A 14,997-nucleotide genomic window follows, 5' to 3' on the forward strand; every position below is an offset into this window, starting at 1 on the left:
ACAACTAAGACTAAAATATTATATACTTTAAAATGGCTTCTGATGGTAGCCCTATCTCTTACCACTCAAGGTGCAAAGCAAGAGCACATACATCAGCTCGTGGAAGGGTTGGATGGAGAGGAAGGACAAAGACACAAAAGAGTAGGTCAGAGTAATGGTATGAACCAACCAACCAATCTTTTTATTCTTACTAAAGTTGTCAAAAAATCTGTCATATGGCTTCTGTGGAAATTAATCAATACATAGAAAACTGCATAGCAACTACGGGGACAACAGGAACGTGCCTATAAATTAAAAGAAGCTACTGTGAGTATGCAGAGCTATCTGAGGGAAGCACTGGGGCAGGGTAGCAAGCTCAGTGGAGCTAGGACAGGGTCCATATAAATGGATCCTTCACTAAAGTCCGTATTTTGTCAATGTCAAGATACATAGGAGCTGAAAAACAAAGCAAACTCTGCCTGGAATCAAAATAAAAAATTTAGTCCAGCATCATGTTCCTTTGGAAACGTCATAATCCTTTTAAAAAGATAACAAAATGTCTGTATGTTTTTAAAGAAACATCACAGGTGAAAGGACTCATTCTCAAAATCCATGAAATATACAGTGATGAGTTATTGAGGACTGGGGGTGGGGAAGAAGAGAAGGGGGGGGGGGTGTGTTTTTGTAATTCTGTAGGCATCTCAGTCCTCTGGTGAAATGATGTATGGGGCAATCGTCTGGTAGGGGCTGATGGGATGTAAATGAAACTAATTAAGGAAATGTCAAACATAATTAATAAAACAGGTTTAAGTTGCAAAAGCACTGTCAGCTGAATGAATGGGGAAGAATGCTGCATTCCTATTGTTGTGGGGCTTGCTTGCTTATTTATATATTTATTTACTTATTCCTTGCTCGCCCCTTTGGCGTCCCACCAGTTTTGCAGTTGCACCATTCAATTAGATCTCAGAAAGCTCTTGGTAGATGCTTGCATTTCCACCTTGCCCCCCTTCTGAGCTGGGGTCCCATAGAATAGGAGGAATATAAATTTGCCCTGTCGGCTTGCAGCCTGGGAAGAAGAAGAAAAAAATTAATTGCTAACTCCTCATCTTCCCCAAGTACTACAGGACATTAACATAACCAATTTGCTTGAACTCCTCACTGGCTGCTTAATAGAGCATCTGACCAGCTGATAAGACCTGGGTGCTGCTGCCTATGATACCTTGTTATTAGCATTTTCATAATATTTAAATATTACAGCCCCATGATTCACTAGCCTCCATTCATTATTGATAAGTACTAAAATAAATAAAGAGGGTTTATAAATAGCAAAGGGGGGTGAGCGACCTATAATTATGGCAAGCAAATTAGGGTGCATGGTAGAGTCAGTTACATTTGCCTAGGAGTAATGATGCTCAAGAACTTTTTCTCCCCAGGGACCAGAAAAATAATGGATCCCTGGCAGCTGCAGATGGGCTAGGAAAGGCTGTCACCCAGGACACTGTTTATATAAGTTAGGCAGAGCATATGGCTCTGCGTCCTGCCTGTAGCCTCCTCCAGATATTGCAGTTTCAATTAAAAAAAATAAATACATAAACAAAAATAACTCTACACTGGACGGTGATCATGGGGAAGGGATATGAAGAGGAGAAAGTTGTGGGGAAAAAAAAGCAAACAACCTCAGCGAGTCCACCCAAAAGTTTCTGATGAGGGCACTCGCAGCAGTTCAGTGATCCAGTAGGGGTGATACCCATAAAAATAGAGGCTATTCAGCTGAACCATTGAAGAGAGAAAGACAAAATGCTGTTTCTGCTAAAGCAAAACCTTTTCCATGTTCCAGTCTAAGACAGACATATTTATATACCAAAGCTTTGAGCCTGAGATGATAAAAAACATGGCCCCAGTTGCAAGTAAGAGCTACTAGAAATAACCACTGGATGCTTTATAATTTAGTCCCTGTGGTTTTATTTCCATTAATCCAATCAAGGGCCTTTTTTCTTTACTAATGAAACTGGAATGAAACACAAAAGGGAGGCTGATCTGTTAGCAGGTGACTGTTCCTTATAAGTTATTCATTAAAAACACCCCAATGCTCTGGTGCTGAAGGAGGCCGTACCTACTTCTGTATAAATTAAACATAACTGACTTGGTTGCAAGAAAAAAAAAAAAGTTATTTCTCTTAACTTCAAACCATTATACTGCACTTAGAGGAAATTACACCCTTGCAGACGATTGAAGACTAACCCATACATACCAGCTGCCCCCGTTGTTTTCTATTCCAAGTACCTCTAAATATCTACTGTGGGCATGAATATTACTAATATTTTGCAGTCAATGTACTTTAGGTAAGTTAGGAATGGGTCTTGGTTTGGCATTTCTTGTGAATGTTAGAGTAGGCTCAGAAACAGAAGGGAAGAACTTTGGCAGAAAAAAAAAAAAAGTACAGTTGGGAGGACTTCCCCATTTTGATTTGTTTCTTAATTAAATTCAATTACATTCCTAGTGAAATTCCTTTTGTCTTCTTATTGCTGTTTTTCAATCCATTCATTGGAAGCTTTGAAGAATGTGCCACTGGTATTTCTTGGAAAAACAACAACAACACTATCTGAAAATGTTAACTTGTCCACAAATTTCACAGTTCATTTTTGACTTTCCACTGCTGTTTTCAGTTTCTTCTGGAAGTCTTCTCTGGACTGCATTCTTATTGCAATGTAAAATTCTTGAGAATTTTTCTGCACCTTATCCAAAAAAAAAAAAAAAAAAAAAAGACAGAGAAGAGAAGGGAGGGTATTTGTAAGAGCAATCTTCCAATTTGCCATCCCCAACAGCCCATGCCTGGAGCCTTGTCCATTTTGATATATCCAAGAAAAAGTCCTACCTCACACCTATTCATCCTTACACTTTGAAGGTTTACCAAGTAGACAAAAGCTCGGCAATGAACGCTAGTTCTGCAGCAAGCAGAAAGAGAAGCTTGAAAGAAGCAGAAAGTTCAAGCTTGGGTCTAAGCTGTCCATCTTCAACACAAGCATCCATCTTACAAAAGGATCCTTAGGCATCATGTAGATTCTGTTTTGCCTTAAAACTCATGTTAACATCATTGCGAAGAAATACAAATCCAAACTGACACAGACTTGCTTGTCTCTGCCTTTGTGTTTAAACACAGATGGCTGCTTTTGTTGTGCCGCCGCATTTCAGCCAATATAAGCAGCAAAGTACTTATCTGGAATATGTATCTCTTTTCTCCAAACCCTCACAGTTTTTTGTAGGTGAAATATCATTCTTAAGAATAAATACAGCGTTTTCATGCATCTTGATCTAATCCATTAGTCCTTATAATTTATTGTTAAGTGCTTCAACATAGGAACCATGACAGCTTTAAGTAAAGCATATAAGCAGGCATCTGCTTTGTATAAATTATAGGAACCTTGGTTGCACAAGTTTTCAGAGACAAAGGTCTCTTACAAACATCTGTAGCTCTGATCTTTGTAGTGATTTTTTTCACTGTAAGAGGCTTTGGATCTTGGAAACAGAAACAGAGCAAATCTATGAACTACCTGCAGACTTGTTATTTACATTTGTATTTGGTATTGTGCTAATGGCTCCAAGAAAGGAGGAATGCGATTGACATGGGGGTTGGGAGATGGAAAACACTTTATTAGTCTCAAATCAGCTCCTTGGAGGCTAAAGCCCTGACTAACTATAACTGGAGTGGATTGTCTTAATCTGACTGCTGTAGTATTTTATGTCTAGTCATTTAGGCTTATTTCTGTAAATACTTAGATAAGCTTGAATCAATTACTTCAGTGTCTCCCTTTGTCTCGTGCCATCGGAAATGGCATGGTGTCATGATACAAGTAGGCAGAACAGCAGGATCAGGGAAATAATACCTGGTTGCACACTGAGCAAGGAAGATGTGCTAGCATGGGAGAAGCATCTTCTCAGAAGATGGCTTCTTATGCACAAAAAAGGATGTTTCACGTTCTTGCTCAGTGCCTCTCAAAAAGGAAACCTTCTAACCCAGAGTGGCTGCAAAATCAGTGTCATTCCAAATATCAGACTGCCCCAAAGGCCTTTCTCCCCTCTTTCTATCACTTTTTCTTTTTTTTCCCTGGCTTTTAATGGACTATGAGACATCTGAAAGGACAACAGGACTTTTGCTGGTGATATGCAGTTGACCAAAGGTCTGATGTGCAGATGCTTTTGTCACCTTCTTGCTTGTGCTACTTGGATTAATTTGGCTCACTTATGAAGCCTTACGCATTGCACATTCTCTGACTAAAGCTGAAAAAAGACCGGCAGAGCAAATTAATTGAAACACGGTAGTCTGCATCTCACTTCAGCACCATCGCTCTATGCTGGAGCTGCACAGTTCAAAGTTAATAAATAGGCTGCAGTGTCAGGAATGCCACTCACCAGGGTAAAATGCAACACAATGGTGGACAAGCCTGGTGAGCGGTTTTCCTCTTCAAAAGTAGCTTGGAGACACGACTTCACTCTCTTTAGTACCTCCAGATACACAAAGGCATAGCTGTGAAGGTGATGGGATCATATCAAACTTACCCAAGTGCAGAGCTTTGGTTTAATTTTTTTTTTATATCAATGGCTGGTCTCAGCTCTAATTAACCTACTCCCCTATCAGTCCATTCCCTCCCCACATGCAGTCTTTTCCCCTTCCTCTCTGTGATCTCCATTTCACTGCAGAGATGGCCTGGCAAAGAGACATTATTCTATTTAGAAGCTGAGCACCTCACTAGGGGTGACAGGCCTGTTTTTAGGTCATTTATCTAATTGCTCTTTGCAGATAAGAATTAATTAGCCCGATTATTTTTCTTAGTTTTTGGATGGGTTCCCCACCTGGAGAGAAGAAATTCCTCCATGTCAGTGATTAATTGCTGAGCCAGAAGCTTACTGCCTTGCATTTGTAATAAATGCCGACTGGTTCTTTAGGTCGCATTAGGAACCAGGCAGATTGTGGTTAAAATATACAGGATAATAAAGCATTCGTACAAACAAGATCACTGCCATTAGATTTTGATTAAATATTTTAATTTATCTGGAGGTTGAAGGACTGCGGGAATCAAAAGGTTTAAGGTCTCTTTTCCCAGCACTTTCCGATGAGAGCTGCCCTATAACCCTTTGATCTAAAACAGATGAACCCCATGGCAAGGCTTCAGTTTAGGATTTGGCACAGCTGGTTTGTCTCATACTGGTCTGGGTGCTCTGAGGGTCATAAGTGTGCAGCCAGCTCAACTCGGCTGTGATAACATTTTGTGAACTAAAATGGAGCAGGGATTTGGGTGAGGTTAAGGGAAAAAGGCTAGGATTTGTGTGTGAAATTATGGCAGGTTTATATTCAGCTGAATTTAATGCAGTAGAAGTCGCCTTTATCTTTCTCTTCTTTTTTCCCTCTTTCTCTTCTTTTTCCCCCTTTTTCTTCTTATTTTCCTTTCCTTTCCTTTCCTTTCCTTTCCTTTCCTTTCCTTTTGTTAGCATTCAGCTCAAATAAATTAATGCCTTTCTGCAGGACATGCTAAAGAAAAGCACCATGGCCTCAATTCACATGCTGGCCAACCTAGGACAGGCCTCTTTCCAGGATTATATAGCAAGTCAGACAGTATGATCTCTTGTGCCCTTAAAACCTGATTTCTGCCCTAGAAAGTTCCTAGAAGAAAATGGGAGTCTTACCATTTATTTCACTGTGCTCGTGAACTGTTTGAAGCCCCTGATGGCCAAACAGGAGAAATTAATTGCTGGTGTTAGAGCTGTTTCTCTAACACAGCTGATCACAAAATACATTTAGCTGCCTACTTCACAGTGATCACTACCACCTCAGAGAGATGAGGACTGAAAAGGCAGAGCAATGAGATACTGACTGTCTTCCCTTGGTCTGACTCCTGTCTCACAGTTGAGGGATGTTAGGAGGGCAGTACCGGGGCATTTGGCAGTTGATGCTTTTGCTGTGTCTGTTCTCCAGAAAAAAATAAATCTTCCTCATCCCTAAATACTTACAGAGCCTTTAAATCGGAGAGAAGTCAATTAGGGTCCCTGGGTGGACTTTTGTTGTTAGTGGGCAGAGCTATTTTATGGGTAGTTGTTTGTTTGCTTTTTAATGGAAAAGGAGAAAGAAAAAAAAAAAAGTAAAAAAAAAGAAGAAAAAGAAAGAAAGAGAACCCAGAAACATGGCAATTTCTTTCCCACTAAGTGAGCTGGAGGCAGAAGAGAACTGATATTTCTCTAATATATAGGAACAATATTGCATTGTAAAAAGTAACTTTCCATGGAACTTTGATTCTTACTCAACCCCAGTATTTTGAGAATACCATTCCCAACTGTGATTTAAAGACAGAAAAATCTACTGCTACACTGATGCTTAGTCAAAAATCAATGCTTAGAAATTGCTCTTACCTTCAACTTCCAGCTACAGGACATTATTTTGGCTTTGAGCATCAAGTACAGCCTGTGTGAATCAGATACAACTGATATTTCTCACTACCTAGAAAACGATCAAAATTCTTTTACCTGTTCTTTCGTTAAATTGAGATTTTATTGTTGTCACCATAGCTGTCCACATTTCATACCTAGACCTATGAGAACACACGCCCAAGACAGAGGACCTAACCATTTTATTCACGGATATCCAAGGGGAGTCAGATACTTGAGTTCAGTGAGAGTTGAGCTGATAAATAATTTTTTTTTTTTTTTTTTTTTTTTTTTTTTTAATGCTAGCTACTGGGCCCTATTTTAACTAATACATTACATAATAATTTGGGAATAAAGACAACATCTCACCATGTCACTGGGAAGATACATCACAACCTCTGTTTTTCGCATGTGGAAATGGAGCCCCCACGAGTCTGAATTCTTTCCCTAATGCCACAAAATGTGTCACTGGAAAAACTTCACACAAAACCTTAGCAGTCTGCTCTCCTTTAAAGCCCACACCAAACCATTTAATTTAAGTAAGATTTACCTCCCCCACCTGCAGTGTCATTTCTGGCACTGTACATGAGGAAAATTAACAATATCGGATAGCCTGAGTTATTACAATGAAAGATGGTTGCTAAGAAAAACCATGATGATAGCCAAGAAATTAATATTACAGAGATGAAAATCTTCTTATAGACCCAAAATAATAGATGTTCTGTATCAATATATGACTAATCAGCACTCAAGGATTTATCTTTCAAATTACAGAACATGGTGGAGACATTTAATGCAATATGGTCTCCCTTCAGAGAGATACAGTATGTGACTAAATATCTCCAGTGAGTAATATTCACACTTACTCAAGTACTGTAAATATATCCCTGATAAATCTGGAGAGTGAATTCTTGTAAATTCTTGTTTAACACTGTAAGGAAGCTTAATAACTTTCCAATCTATCAACATGTTTTAATTTCCTACTGTGCACTTTCTAACCATAGCAGGGCATTTAACAGAGGAGATTCAAAACTAACAGAGAATGGACTGCCATGCATCATTTCTGTTAGAAAACCTTGGTATCAAATATGCAGCTGACTTACTGTGTGGGTTTGGGCAGGAGGTTTTTGAATGTGAATGTTTCATTGCAGCTATGCCTAATTATGCATGCAATTTTTCATGTAAAATTAAGTGCATGCGCAATGTGCAGATTAAAAAATGAAAAAAAAATAAATCCTAACTACTACTAAGTGGAAATGTCTAAGAAGCTAACAGATGGGTGCAGCCAGGTAGTTAAATCAGCAAGTATCATACTGAGGCAGATTTTCTAAGGTCCAAAATGCAGGCTGAATAGAAATATTGATAAAAATCATGCCATACATAACAAAGTCAACCTATTTTAAAATGAGATTTAAGAATGGTAACTTACATGTACTTTGCATTGCTTGCAAGTGTACAGATTGTCTTATTAATAAATTAGCTTTATATGTATTTATTCCTTTATTATTATTATTATTTTTTTTTTTAACCATGTGAATGGTTAAAATCATGGGCCAGGACATTTGGCCTTGCTAGGTCTGGTGAAAAATAGACAACAAGGTGAAGATACCATCACCAAGGTACTACCAGGATAGGTTTCATCTCCCTTAAAGCAGTGCATATTCATAGACCAGAGTAAATTACATAACGATATTGCTCTCCTCCACTTCATGAGACAAGTGAACTTTGCTCAGACCTGTAGAACAGCTGGGACACAAGCCATGCAAGGTCGTAAGGAGCAGGAAGGAGAAATCAGTGCAGCTTCTTAAAATCTTGGGGTTTGCACTGCAGTAAAATGTCAGCAGCCACACTGGCCAAAACCTTATCTGCCCAGTGTTCTCAGATACTGCTCTAAGAATAAAGTCCAGAAATAATCAGGTCTATGAGAGAGAGAGATGCCTGAACCATACCTGCTACATTTGGAATCGATCTTTACTGATACACCTGAAAATAACTTTTTTTTCACATGTGGTAATTATCTCTGTCTATTTACAGTGTTTAGTTTTGCTTGTTTGTTTGTTTTTCCCCTAAACTTCAAGATATTTTTATATGCTTTAATTTCATGAAATGTATTTATTTATTTCTCAGTAATTTTGTATTGAAGGCCAGAATCTGTGGTCTGTTGCTCTGGCATTTTCTTTGAAGATTTCTTCTACAGATATCTTCTAGGGAATGATTTTAAGGAAGTGAGTTGCTGTGCTCTCTTATGAAAACATATGCAGCAATGGCCGTATACTATTTTATAAAGTGTTCAAGTTTTTTTTTTTTTTTTTAAAGTATAAATTATTCAGTTATGATGATGATGCTACTATGGATATAAACATGTTTCTAGTCCCAGAATGGGCATAAACTACTTACTTGGAATAGCAAACATAGCAAACACCAGAGAAAACAACCGATCTGAGAACTGATGACTCACTATTTCTTTTTTTTTTTTTTTTTTCCCCAGATCTAGGCATCTCTGCAAGAGAAACATCTTCCTACGAGTGATAGTATGAAATTCCCCTGTTCCTCCTACTTGCCTTTCCCCTCCATAGGGTCTTTAAACTTACTTCAAGTATTTGAAAAACTTCCTACATTTTTCCTATAAACTTCCAAACCAAGTTCCCAGAGTTTGTTGAAGACGTTTTAATCCTCTGCCACCTGACAGGACTTTCTACTTATCTCTGCAAAATACATAATTTCTGATTTTTTTTTTCCCACACAAAAAATTCAGATTGGAAAAAGCAACAACAATAACAACAAAAAACACACAGAAAACACAATACTTAAAACATTACAAGACATGTCTAACAGGCCAAGGAGTGAAATCATTATTTTCTGACCACATCAAGTCACCTTTTGCCTAGCACAGGACAGAGAAATTAGGAGTACAGAGAGAGATCTCCTTTTTGTCTGTTATTCATGTAATGAGCAACATCACAGCAATTCACAGCAATCTTTTAAATGTGAATATTATCAGTACCAGTACTTCCCTTTGGACAGGGCATTCCTAGACATCTCCTGTTATGCTTCACACCTATATGGTGTAATTGAGCTCCTGGTAACTCTCACAAAAGTTTTTGAGATTATATTTATTTCCATCATTTCAGGACCTTCTTTGTAAAGATGATTATCTTTTAATACCTATTGCCTGTGTGCAAGAGGTGACTCTGCTTTTTGCAAAATCTTCTTTGCAAAACACATGCTGAGTGTATTAAGGTCGTCCTGATGAGATACAGCACTGGTGAGAGAATCCTTCAAACATTGCTTTTTCTCCTCCATAAAGTGGAAAACTCTAAATTATATTGTTGATGTTAGATACAGCGTATTGGTAAAGGTCTCGCTAGCTCTCCCGAGCATGTCTGCTTGACTTCTAAATTCACAGCATTAAAATGTTTTCATTCCCTTTTCCTTCACTCCCCACTTAATCCTTAAGCATTTTCACCTTAATCCAGAAGTTTTCAAATGCTCTGACAAACCAGCTAAATGTAAAGAAATAGCTGCTTCTCTTAGCTTTTTTCCCTGTCAATCATTTAAAACCCAGCGGAATGTGTGATGAGGATGACTCAGTTTGTAGAAAAGCAGCAACTTAGCAGTTGGCTAATGTTTTGCGAGCTGCTCGGTTTAGACAGATGGAATACTTGCATTTCACATCTCAGCACTGTCCCTGATTATGGTTTTTTAGTAGTCCCAGGTACTAACTATCTCAGCATGGGAAGAGATTGGTGGCAGTCTGGTGTTCACAGCTTACTTGTGATTCTGTAAGGTTTTCTTATTATATTCAATAGTTCTGTCAGACAGGTGTTGGAGGGATGCAGTTGTACTTTGGGGAATAGCAGGTAAATTTATGCATCTTTAAAGAACTGGCAGATTCAGCTGCCTACATATGATTTAAGGGCCTGATCCCAAACCCATTAAACTTAATGGGAGTTTTTCATTGACTTAGTTGGCTTTGGATTAGCTCCTAAGTGAATTTCCAGTAGAAGGCAAAACCTCAGCCAACAAACCTGTCGATTTCTTGGCACAGTCATCTCCTTTTAGTGAGCAGTGGCACAACTAAACTTTGCAGAGCTGTCCAATGAAATTATTCAGACAAATACAACTTTTACCTGTAAGTGAAACATACTTTCACTCTCTCATCTTGAACCTCCAGAATCCTTGATAAAGGAATATATTGCAGGATTTTCCCCACAGAAATTTTGACAAAATCGGGAAGATGAAATGTAGGCTTTATTTAAAAAGGAAGAATTCATTGTCTTGGAATTGGGAATTGCTGAATGACGTCGGATCTAAGGCCCATAGTGCTGTGTGCTGAATTCAGCTAATAGCAGATATCCGAGGAACAAAATAAGGATTTTTTGTTTCTAAAATATTCCATTGTTTTTCAGTGACCTGTGGCTCAGAAACTTCCTGAACAAGAGGAGAGCTCTATGCATTGAATAGCTCTTAGTGCATTTTTTCTTCCATGAGTTTCTCCATCGACTGTTTTTGAAACTATGCAACCACCCCTATGTCTTGTGGCAAAGAGTTTTACAAGTTGTCTTTGTGCTGCAAAAAGAGAAGTCTTGTTCATTTTGAACATACCTTTTGCTAGCTTCATTTGATGACTTTTAAGTTGTAGATTACTAGAGACAGTGAGCACTCATTATCTGTTTGCCATTTCCAGGAGAGCCAGAATGTTAAAGACCTGTATCTGACCTCCTCCTCCCCCTCCTAGGTTGTTCTTTTTCAAGATAAAAAGTCCTGATCTGTTTAGCTTAACTCAGAAAATATAATGCAACTTTTCCTAACCTCAAATAATTATGGAGCTGCAATTAAATTTTGTGGCCAGCTTGGATTCAATCAATACATTAGGCTTACTGGACATGATGCTATTTGTTCTGACTTTTTTTTTTTTTTAATATGGAAATTAATCTGACTCAACCTCCCCCATGAGATATTGAAGAGGAATATACAGGAGGAAAAAAAAATCTCTATTTTGAGGATTCCAGCCAGTGCATTAGTTAATAATGAGGGACATATTAGTATTCTTGAAGTTCCTATAGTCTCTATGCTTCATACAGAGCTGTAAAATAAAACAGCCATACCTATTAATATGCTAATGTTATATGCTATGACCATGTTGCTCTCTCTCTGAGTATCTCCACCGTCGTCCTGTCTCTTTCCACATCACATTAACACTCCCTGGGTGAAATCCTGACCCTGTTGAAGTCAATGGCAAAACTCCCATTGACTTCACTAGAGTTAGGATTATCTCCTCTGAGGAGCTTTATGACTTTGCTCCTGACTGTTTTTCTGTTTTCTCATCCTACTGTATTCCCTACTCTCTTTTCCTCTTTTCTGATAAATGCTTACCCTTGTACTCTCATTTATTTTCATTGTGCACTCCTAATTCAGCACCTTCTTGAAATGAGTCTGCCAGCATGGAGAAGTCTGTTTAAATTTTGTATGGCTAACCTTTCACTGCTCGCCACTGCTTAGGCATTCTCTCCTTTTCCTGCATCCAACCATGGCATAGGATATACTAAAACTGCAAGAATAGGTGGAAATTGCCTGCCTGCCTTCTCAGATGTCTTCAGAGAAGGTTTTCATATGCAAGACACCTACGGTTAGGGAAATGCTTTCCACCTTGAATTAAGTATTTGCACTCAATAAACTCATGATATTAATTCCTCACAGTCCCGCCTTATATTTTAAATTTTATTTTATTAGAGTTATGCACAGTTACAGAAAAATAAATTACCCTAAAATTAGCATGTTGAATAGGCTGAGGAGTATTTAGAAATGAGCAGAGAGTAATGCTTTGTAGATAATTTATCATGCAGGCAGGAAGAAAGAGTTTGCCTGACTAAGGACTTCCGACCCTCCATGAATATATAGTGTAATCGGTAAAATAAGGAGTTTGCATGATCGAGCACTAACTCGAAAAAGGTCACAACACAAGGTTCACTTAAATCAATAGAAAGACTCCAATTGTCTTGGATAGAGGCCTAAGAAAGGATTTCAGGATTTGACCCACGTGCATTGCATGGCACAGAAAAAATACGTACATTTTTTTTTCTTTAATTTAAATGCATAGGCTGAGCGGCTTTATACTGTTGACTTTGAATAGTTTTGAGTCTAAGCTGAAAGACCTCAGAAACTATTAATACCCTCCAGAGAAATATCAGCCTGCAATAGTGAGTATGGATCCCTCTTGTTGACCTAGTTTATATCTACAGAATCAACCTACACAATTCTTTTCACCAGCTGCTCTGTGGCTTAGGGAGATGGGGTGTTAATTAATGAGACATTTGTTGAAATTTATAAGGGCTTTTCCTATCCAGGTTAGACATAAATTATGAAGGCTCTGGCAAAGTGGGCAGAATATTGTTGACTGTAACTGTTCTGCTTATTTTAGCCAGTACTGGAGAAAATAGGACTTCAAAGAAGACCTAAGAAGACCTACGTGAGCGAGCAAAGAAGACCTATGTATGCGAGCAAACTTGATGAGAAAAAGATATATTTTTCTATTTTTTTTTTTTAAGAAAGTAGCAATATGTAGCTATTTGTTTTTCCTCTTCACTACGCTATTACTTTTGACATTTCTTTTCCAGTAGGGCCTTTTAGTCCCTGACCTGTGAGGTAAAGCATAATCCCATACTTATGGGATAGCGATCTGTTTGAAATAACTATGATGTCATACAAAATTGAGTATTATCTGCTGCAGGGATTCCACAGAGATAAATACACTGGCAATGCACACACACACAGAAAATTAGACAGATTTGCTTTGAGTATTATGTAGTCTCCTTTTTAATGTTAATTTCTCACAAATATTCTAGTATGGGAATTTAGTAGCAGACATGTTTGTAGAAACAGCTACTTTTAAATGAGTGTTGGAGAACAGTGGTTTTCTTAATAATGAAAAGCAAATTCCCATTCCTGAATCATAAGCATTGTCATTGTCAAGCTAATTCAAAGTCTGACATTTTATCAGTCAGGAAAAAAAACATATAACATGCATTTAATTAATATCTCCCTCTGAGTGTTTGAACACACACAGGAGTCTATGATAGCCATTCATTTATAAGGCTTTTGGACTCAAGCAGTAGATCCAGATCTGGAGGTCCCTCTTACCATTCACCCTCAACCCTTCCCTTTTCTTATGATGTGCCAAATTATACATTGATGGGGCTGATATTTTGTAACAAAATGCATTTTTATCAGAAAATGCTGATTCACCAAAAACAAAACGTTTCATGAAAACATATTGCTTTTGATGAGCTTCTAACAAAATACAGGTGGGCTCTCCTAAGTGTTCATTCTCTCTCTCTCTCCTTTTTTTTTTTTTTTTTTTCTTCATTCACCTTGCCTGATAGCTCCTAGGGCCTGCTTGAGGATCTGCAAACTCCAAACTCTCAGAACTTGTGGTCTGATTATTTGGGAGATCCCATCCTAGCCATTAATCATTCAAAATTAAGAGCCTTGCAGATCTAGAAAGCTTATCAGAGCCTTTACAGAGCTTGTAATTTGGGTGCTTGGCTTTTGGGTTCAATTCTATTCTGATTTCTTTTTTTCCCTAGTTTTTCCCTCTGTACAAAATTTTGATTCATTCTGAAAGTAAAAACCAATAAACAAACCAAAGAAATAAAACTCCCCACATACCATAAATAAATAAATAAATAAATAAAAATCATTCCACATTTTCTTCTTTCTTTTTCTCCAGAATTTCTAGCAGAATCACGTTTGGGCTTTTTTATCAGCTTGCATTGTAACCGTTTTTTTTTTTTTTTTGCATGAGCACCATACACACCTGCTTCACAAACCATTCTGAAGATGGGAACCTGAATTTAGTCATTAGATTTTTCTTATCGCTAAGAGCTTCTACAAGCAGAAAGAGAAGGGTGAAATCCATCAAACAAATATCTTCCTGAATTACTACTATAGCAAATTCAAGGAGCTGCAGCTTCCTTTTGCAGTTGCTAGACCATTAACAAAACCAGCACAAGTCTATATCTTGAGGACAGTGGTTGAGCTTTGCTGAAGACAATTCTTGAACTCCTGTAAATGCTATTTTCCTGAGAGACCATGCAGTTCTCATAGACTTGGAAATAAAAGAAGGCCTTCTGCTCAAATGGCTATCAAATCCTTTGCTCTCTCCTTACTACCGTCTCTACCCTGTGACCCAGTCTTCCCTGGGAGCAACTAGCTCCTTGCTAGTCCCATTACTGCTTAAGTGCAGTGATCTGTGTGGCAATCAAAGAAGCCATTTCATGTTCCTTGTCAGGCACCAGTCCTCCTGATCTCTTATCAATTATCTGTCAAAAGAAGAGGGTGTTCTTCTTCATTAACACATTGCAGTGTGGTAATTAACAACCAGATAGGACAGGACTTAAAAAGTGGCCTCTCTTGACCACTTGTTCAATAAATATTGACATAAGCACCAGTAAAATATGTCATATGGGTCCTAGATAAAAACAACAAGCCAGAAAGGAGGAGAAAAGCAAACAAAGTGCATCACAACTTGTTTTTTTGAAAAAGCCTCTATCAGGTTTTAACATCAAATGGAAATTGGTATTTACCAGCTGGGCATTATTC

The sequence above is a fragment of the Cygnus olor genome, chromosome 11 (genome assembly GCF_009769625.2).
Source record: "Cygnus olor isolate bCygOlo1 chromosome 11, bCygOlo1.pri.v2, whole genome shotgun sequence".
Taxonomy (NCBI): Eukaryota; Metazoa; Chordata; class Aves; order Anseriformes; family Anatidae; genus Cygnus; species Cygnus olor.